A 9,694-nucleotide genomic window follows, 5' to 3' on the forward strand; every position below is an offset into this window, starting at 1 on the left:
GGTGATGGATATGGATCATGATTATGATCAAGTTTATGATGAGTATAACTCGAGTTGGGGATGCATGACAGAGGGACAGTCCAATGGTTAGCTACCAGGACTTGTCGGGTTGGCTCTATAACCGACAGATGATATCATCAGCCACTAGGGACAGGCATGCATCATAAGCATACTACATGAATTGTTTGAGATTGCCTATTTGACTGCATATTACTTGCTAATTGCCTAAATGCCTTATCTGTTCCTATTTGTAAATCTTTTGTCTGATATAACTGTGTTTGCTATATTATACTCCTGCTGGTGGTTGGGAGGTCTGAAGGAATTGGAAAGGGAAGTATTAGTTAGACTGAAGAATCTTTAGTCAGTTGCCACTTACGGTTTAGCTTGTTTATAAGCTTTGATATTATCTGGGGGAAGTTCTAGGATTGCCTTCGGCTTTCCTCTATTATTATGTATTATATATGTGGAAGCTGTTACCGTACTGGGGACCTCTGGTTCTCACCCATGCGGATTTTGTGGTTTTCAGATGCAGGACGCGAGGCTTCTCGTTAAGGCATGCTGGAGACTTCTGGATTAGCGAAGATCCTTGTTCTCGGGACTCTGTTTTGGGTTATATATCTTGTTTAGATACTTTTATCTCCATTAAATAATACAAACTATGATGACTCCTCTTATGGGAGATTTTGGAGAATAGGTTTTATGTATTTGTGTCCCTTTGGGTTTCCTTCGGGATTTTCCTTATTTTATTATATGTATATATTGCTATGCTCGGACCGGTTATCTTCGCAGTCGGATTTTGAGTTTTGATATTCCCGTTTTTGACACTCTTTATATATATGATCTTGTGCTAGCTTATCCTTGTTCGTTACGTTATCGATCGGAGTGTTGTGTGTTCGAGTTACGGTTTTTTGTTTACCCCTTTTTCTACAAAGGCTCCTAGTTATAATCAATCATTCATACTACTATACGTACTAAATTTTTGTTTTAGAGGTCGTAATACCTTGCCATCTCTGAATTATGACTTAAGCATAAGACTCTGTATGGTAGGGTGTTACATAAAGTCTCTAGGAAGCAGTTTTCAAACAAGTAATAAATTCCGGGAAGAAATCTAATATGCATGCTAATTTAATGAATAAGTGGGTAAGGATCACGATAAAACCACATAACTAAACACAATATAAACCATAAAATAGTGGTTTATCAATTGTATATGGTTAAGTGAACTTGAAATTTGAATCTTTGATTGACTTAAGCTCCCACCTAACCTACAACCTATACAATTCAAAATGCAAAAATCTAACTACCCATTCTTTACTTTTTCACATACTCATGCATTCTCTTTTTTATCACAACCCATATGCATTGTTATTATTACTTTACTTTGGGCCATTTTTGTCCACTTTTTATTGCTTTTTCTATTTTCTTTCTTTTTCTTTTTCTATATATATATTTTTTTCTTTTTATTTTTCCTTTTTTGTTTTTCTCATTTTTTTTCAACTAAAATATACACAAGAATGTAATGCATATGGTTTAAATATTTAATTAACACATGAGTATGTACCCAATTTCCAAAATTTTGATAAAAATATAAAAACACTGTTTTATCTCTACCCAATGTTCCCAAATTTTCCAAACTCGGACAATAAACACTCTCACTAGCCTAAGCTAATCAAAGTTCCAAACAAGGGACATTTATTATTTTTCACTTAAAGGCTTTTAGTGTGCTAAAATTAAGAACAAGAAGGGTTTAGTATAGGCTCAAAGTTGGCTAACAATGGTAGATAAAAGGTAAGGCTATTTGGGTAAGTGAGCTGTTTGAAATGATGGCCTCAATCATATAAGTGCATGTATACATAGAATAATGGACATAAAGAATCAAACAAATCAAAGATTACAATCATAAAAAGAGAATAATACACACAAGAAGGAAATAGTGGTTATATGATGTAACCACACAATTCGGATCAAAACTCACATGCTTATGTGTTCTTAGCTCAAAACATGTTCCATAATATATATAATTCAAGAAAGTTCTAAATTTTTTTTTTCAAATCAATTGGGGTGCCCTATAGATAAATTTCTTGGAAAATTTTATTATTTTGACTAAGCTTAATATATATATATATATATATATATGAAAAATAAGAAAAAGGAACTAAAAATCCTAGAAGTCCTAAAATTAAGATGCGAAAGTGTTGGAATTAGAAATTTGTCACCCAAAAATGGCCGATCGGTCGGACGACCTCCCCACACTTAAAAGTTTGCACCATTGGCGCACGAATCCCCACACTTTCATACAGTTGTACCAACAAGTGCACTTGGTCGTCCAAGTAATACCTGAGCGAGTCAGGGTCGATCCCACGAGAATCGTGATTTGAAGCAAGCTATGGATATCATGCAGGTCTTAGTCAGAAAGAATTAGAAGGTTTATATATTTTGATGATAAGAGGAAACTATTCATAAAAGGAATGAAGAAAAAGGTCTAATATATAAACAGAGATAGGAATAGAGTTGAGGATTGGAGTTGCTTTGTCTTTCTAAATTAACTCTGGTGTTACTGTTTTCTTTGCTTGTGAGTGATTTCTTTAATAGCAGGCTGTATATGATTGACACTGGTTTGAGCAGCTGCTAATACTCCTCCAGATCTTTATCCCAGGTTTAGTGCGAATCCATTCTGATTGAGGGTGAAGCTTGTACAGTTCATTCTCCTTAATGATCCTACTCAAAATGCCACAGACAAGGTCAGATCTTTCGGATCAGAGAATGATGTACCTTGGGTTCTAGCCTCTACCACAGAAACTCTAATCTCTCTGAAAATCGGCTTAACTGATGTCTCAAGAAGTCCCCAACGAAGTCGTGGATTAGCCGTCTGAGAGACGTATATTCAAGCTGGTGGTTCATCATTTTCTGATGAAAGATGCACTCTGAACCCATGTAGAATGTGATAACATTATGCCAGTTCAACGCATTCTTATTGATTAAGAACGAACATACATCTTAGAATTAATCAAACACGGATCGAATAGAAACAGTAATACTTTTATTAAATCATAGGACTATGCAGGGCTCCTCCCCTCAACCTAGGAGATTTAGAAACTCATACTGATGTAAAAATACAAGATAAAACTCGAAAATAGCATAAAGAGGTCGATGTTCCTCCTATGATTATGTAAAATACACTTTAAATACTAAACAGATGACTAGTAAGGGTAAAATAGTCTATCTAGTACTAAAATTCACTTCTGGGGCCCACTTAGTGAATATTTGGGATGAGCTTTGATGAGATCCACGTGCTTTGGGGTCTCTGGGCGTGGAATGCCAGCTAGGGGGTCCTCTTTGGGCGTTTGTACATTGGTCTATGCTCTTTTGGGCGCTGGACGCCTAGAAGGGGGCATGAAGCTGGCGTTGGATCCCAGTTTTGGGCCTTCTAATCCAAAGCAAAGTATGAACTATTATATATTGTCGGAAAGCTCTGGAAGTCAGCTTTCCATAGCCATTGAGAGCACTCCAGGACAGCATCTGCAGTGCTTTCTATGTCTCTGAATTAGACTTTTGCTTCAGCTCCTCAATTTTAGCCAGAAAATATCTAAAATTGTCCAAAGACACAAAAACTCATAGTAGAATCCAAAAATGTGAATTTAACACTAAAACCTATAAAAAATTAATAAAAACTAAATAAAAAATACTAAAAACTATATGAAAATGATGCCAAAAAGTGTATAAAATATCCGCTCATCACAACACTAAACTTAAACAGTTGCTTGTCCCCAAGCAACTAAACACACAGTAGGATAAAAAGAAAATTAAGATACAAATAAATTTCTAAGTTTCAAATGAAGCTTAGTTACAATTAGATGAGCGGGACTTAGTAGCTTTTTGCTTCTGAATAGTTTTGGCATCTCACTATCCATTGAAACTTATAATGGTTGGCATCTTTAGGAACTTAGAATCCAGATTATATTATTGACTCTCCTAGTTTAGTTCTTTTTTATTCTTGAACACAGCTTTTAGAGTCTTGGATGTGACTGATAAATCCCATTTTTAGGGTTTATCCTATGCTTAATCTAGTGGATTTTATCCATTATTCTCACACTTATTCATACAATTCGCATGTTTTACGTTTTCCTTCCTAATTTTGTGCTATGATTGAAAACATACTTCTTTGGCCTTATATTTGCTAATATTAATCCTCTCTTATTACCATTCAATGTCGTGATATGTGCGTTAAGTGATTTCAGGGATTACAGGGTAGGAATGGCTTAGAGGATGGAAAGGAAGCATATAAAAGTGGAAGGAATACAAGAAGTTGAAGGAATTGCTAAGTTGTCCAGTCTGACCTCTTTGCACTCAAACGGTCATAACTTGAGCTACAGATGTCCAAATGACGTGGTTTCAGTTGCGTTGGAAAGCTAACATCCGAGGCTTCGAAAGGATATATAATTTGCCATAGTTGCTCTGAAGATAAGTGACGCGTGCGCGTGGTTAAGTGAAAAAAAGAAAAAATCCAAAAAATATTCAATAAATAAGTAAATAAATACGGGGACAAAATTACCCCAATGCTAAGTTAAGTTAAGGAAAAGATCAATGCATATGTGATAAAATAAAAGATAAATTGGTACATGAGTATGTGATGTAAAAGTGGGAATTATGGGTAGCCATGCATAATTTTATAGTTATATAGAGTGTGTGTGTGTGTTAGGTGAACTTAGGCTAGTCAAAGATTCATATTATAGCTCACTTGGCCATACATATATCCTCACCCTTACCTTAACCCCATTACAACCTTAAAAAGACCTCATGATATTTGCATTGGTATATTAAATATTTGTTGATTGGTTAGATGAAGAACAAAGTCTAGAAAGCATGATTAGAGAAGAGTAGAGTAATTAACCCTAGACACTTGAGAGATTAGCGTGCATATACACTACCAGTGAGGGCTCAATGCTTGATTCTATGTTCCCTGATTTCATGAGCTATCTTCTTACAAGTTTACTTGTCTTTTATTGTATAATTTGAAATTAGTGAAATCTGAATTATGTTTGTCTTGAAGAGCTTATTTACTTTTAACCAAGTAGGTAGAAATATCTTAGCATATAGTTGCATTCATATAGATAGGTTGTATTTCATACTCTCTACCATTTCTTTTCACTCTTTTAGTTCTCTTGAGCTTAGCATGAGGACATGCTAATGTTTAAGTGTGGGCAGGTTGATAAACCCCATTTTAGGGTTTATCCTATGCTTAATCTAGTATATTTTATCTATTATTCTCACACTTATTCATACAATTCGCATGTTTTACGTTTTTCTTCCTGATTTTGTGCTATGATTGAAAACATGCTTCTTTGGCCTTATATTTGCTAATATTAATCCTCTCTTATTACCATTCAATGCCGTGATATGTGCGTTAAGTGATTTCAGGGATTACAGGACAGGAATGGCATAGAGGATGGAAAGGAAGCATGTAAAAGTGGAAGGAAAATAAAAAGTTGAAGGAATTGCTAAGTTGACCAGCCTGACCTCTTTGCACTCAAACGGTCATAACTTGAGCTACAGAGATCCAAATGAGGCAGTTCTAGTTGCGTTGGAAAGCTAACATCCGGGGCTTCGAAATGATATATAATTTGCTATGGTTTCCCCAAAGATAAGTAATGCTCACACGTGATTACATGCGCACACGTGGATCTGTGCAAAACCAACGACCTGCACGTATTTGACTTCGCCCCCAGCGATTTCTAGGCTGTTTCTGGCCCAGTTCTCATCTCAGAAAACACAGATTAGAGGCTATAAAGTGGGAGAATCAATCAATTCATTGAGACAACATTCATTCACACAATTTTAGGTTTTAGATGTAGTTTTCTAGAGAGAGAGGCTCTCTCTTCTCTCTTAGGTTTTAGGATTAGGATTTCTCTTAGTTTATGGTTTATTCCTTCTTCATTCTAGGTTCAATGTTCCTTTAATTAATTTCTCTTCTACTTTTATTTACACTATTACTTTAGTTTGTTTATTTTTCCAATTTGATTTATGAACTTTCCATGTTAGATTTGATTTTCTTATTTAATACAAATTGAGGTATTTCAGATTGATGGTTGCTTTCTTTTATTTATGATATAAATAATTTGGATTTTTCCCCTTTTGGCTTTGGTTGAGTAAGTGGTGACACTTGAGTTGTCAAACTCAGCTGTTGATTAAAAATTGGAATTTGCTAATTGATTTGAATTCCTCTAAAGCTAGTCTTTCCATAGGAGTTGACTAGGACTTGAGGAATCAAATTGATTAGTCCACTTGACTTTCCTTTATTTAGTAAGGGTTAACTAAGTGGGAGCAATAACCAATTCTCATCACACCTGATAAGGATAACTAGGATGGGATTTCCAGTTCTCATACCTTGCCAAGAGTTTTTCTAGTTATTAATTTACTTCCTTGCCAATTTATTTCCTTGTTTCCTATTTCAAAAAACCCCAAAAATATACCTTTTTCCATAACCAATAATAAATCATACTTTCCTATAATTCCTTGAGTGACGACCCGAGGTTTAAATACTTCAGTTATCAATTTTATTGGATTTGCTTAAGTGACAAACAGGTTTTTGTATGAAAGGATTAACGGGAATTTATTTGTGAAAATTCTTTACTAGCAGAAAATCCGTTCGTCAAAATGGCGCCGTTGCCGGGAAATTGCAATTGTGTGCTTTATTATTGGTTATTGTAAATATTTGCTTTTTCGTTTCTTTGTTAGTGTTTCTAGTTTTAGGAGTTTATTTTCATTAATTTTTATTAGTTTTTATTTTCTTTAGCTACTATGAATTCTCACCCCTCTGCTTTCAAGTTTGGTTCCAATGTTGTTGTAAGGAATGGAAGCTGTAATGAGAACAGGTGATAAACCACTATTTATAGTTTATCTTGTGCTCAATTGAGTGATTTCTATCAACTCTTTACCCATTTATTCATACTATTTGCATGGTTTTACATTTGCCTTCCTAATTATGTGCTTTGATTGAAAACATGCTTCTTTGGCCTTAGGTTCCCTATGTTTAATCCTATCTTATTATCATTAGATGTCTTGATATGTGTATTAAGTGATTTCAGAGATTGCAGGGCAGGAATGGCTCAGAGGATGGAAAAGAAGCATGCAAAAGTGGAAGGAATACAAGAAGTTGGAGAAATTGCTAAGCTGTCCAGCCTGACCTCTTCGCACTCAAACGGCTATAACTTTAGCTATAGAGGTCCAAATGATGCGGTTCTAGTTGCGTTGGAAAGTTAACGTACGGGGCTTCGATTTGATATATAATATGGCATAGTTTATCTGATGCTAAGCGACGCGAACGCGTGCTCCACGCGGATGCGTTGCAGTGGCAAAAATCAGCGTGGCAGATTTTTTCTCCATCGATTTCTGGGCTGTTTTCGACCCAGTTTGCGGCCCAGAAAACACATATTAGAGGCTATAAAGTGGAGGAATCCATTCATTCATAATCATAAGCTCACAATACACAATTTTAGGATTTAGATGTAGTTTTTAGAGAGAGAGGTTCTCTCCTCTCTCTTAGGATTAGGATTTAGGATTTCTTTGCTTTCAGGATTGTTTCTTTTTATCAGGTTCAATTTTTCTTTTATTTATTTTTCCAATTTAATTTATGAATATCTATGTTAGATTTCATTTCCTTTATTAATGCGATTTGAGGTATTTTCATATTAAAGATGGCTTTGCTTTATTTATATTGATGCTTTTAATTTAATTTAGATATTTTCTCCCTTTTGGCTTGGGTTAAGTAATTGGTAACGCTTGAGCTGTCAAATAAAGCAGTGGTTGAAATTGGGAGTTGCTCCAATAACTGTAGTCTTTCCATAGGAATTGACTAGGACCTGAGGATTAAGCTAATTAATCCACTTGATTTACCTTCATAGTTAGAGGTTAACAAAGTGGGATTAAAATCCAATTATCATCACAATTGATAAGGATAGAACTTCCAGTTCTTATACCTTGCCAAGAGTTTATTTTATTATTACTATTTTATTTTTCCTATCATTTAACATACTTCTTTCTTACTTTCAAAACCCCCAATTTACAAGATCCATAACTAATAATAAGAACACCTCCCTGCAATTCCTTGAGAAGACGACCCGAGGTTTAAATACTCGGTTATCAATTATAAAGGGGTTTGTTACTTGTGACAACCAAAACGTTTGTAAGAAAGGTTGATTTCTTGTTTTAGTAACTATACTTGCAACGAGAGTTTACTATAACTTCTAAACCATCAATCTTCAGTTCTTCAAAATGGCGCCGTTGCCGGGGAATTGCAAACGTGTGCCTTATTATTGGTTATTGTAAATATTTACTTTTTACTTGTATATTTGTTTTTATTTTTGTTTTTATTTTTGCTTTTTCATAAATTAAGAGGTTATTGGTTTTTATTTAGTTATTAAAAATTTTTTCAAAAATTTGTTCTTCGTGTTCATCTTGACCTTCAAGTTGTTCTTAGTTGTTTTCTTCGTTTTGATCTAAAAAAATTTTAAATTTGGTGTCATTTTATTGTTTTTCTCTTTCCTCATTAAATTCAAAAATATCTTTTCTCTTTATTTTATTGAATTTTCAAAATTTCCATAAAAAAAATTATTCAGATTTTGATTTTAAATTTTTATCTTATCTTATCTTAGTTTTAAATTTCAAAATTCAAATCTTTTTCAAAAATCATATCTTTTTCAAAATCTTATCTTATCTTATTTCAAAATCAAATTTCAAATTTCAAAATTCAAATTTCAAAATTCAAATTTCAAATTTTCAAATTTCAAATTTCAAAATTTAATTTTCAAATTCAAAATTTAAATAACCTTTTAATTTAAAATTAGTTTTTATTTTCATTTTTAATTTTTATTTACTATTATGAGTTCTCACCCTTCTCGCTTTGAGTTTGGTTCCAATGTTGTTGCAAGGAATGGAAATTATAACAGGAACATGCATTAAGGTCAAAACAATCAGAGATGGAAGGAGCCACGAGGATCTGATCAACCCTTCCGAAAGCAACACCTTCCACAATACCACAGACAAAGACCATCCTATAATGCATGCCAAAGCAATAGATATGGTGGACCCCATCATATACCTATGACCCACCTCCTCAACACAACTCTGGGCCACTATACTCACAAGCCCCTTTCCACCAAACACCACTATATGATCCTAACCCACATCCACCATACCAACCACCTTATGAGCCAAATGAACCATACACAGAACCACCCCCATTCCAACACAACTACTCTCATGAACCACCACCTCAATATACACCATCTCCTTATTATTATCAAGATGAACCACCTTCCTACCATGAACCCTTTCTCCCAACAAATGAACCCTCCTATCCACCCCAAACCTCCATGGAGAAAGCACTTATCGATCTAAACTCTACTATACAAGCTCTCGTCGTCCAAATCAGACTACCAAATACCTTCAACAATCAACCTTCAAGCTCTAGTGCACTTCCATGTCAACCACAGAATGATCTCTCCATCCCATCACCACCATCCATGGAAGAGCACCCACATCCATCAATCCAAGAGCAACATGATCTCAATGATGCTATTGACATGGAACAAGAGAGAAGGGATCATCTTCGCGAATTATACTTCATAAGGAGCTAGAGGAGGCCCTAAAGGTGAAGGTAGTAAAAACCCTTGAAGTCGAAGGAGTGGTTGAAGAA

This window comes from Arachis ipaensis, chromosome B6 (genome assembly GCF_059453495.1).
Source record: "Arachis ipaensis isolate K30076 ecotype BB chromosome B6, ASM5945349v1, whole genome shotgun sequence".
NCBI lineage: Eukaryota > Viridiplantae > Streptophyta > Magnoliopsida > Fabales > Fabaceae > Arachis > Arachis ipaensis.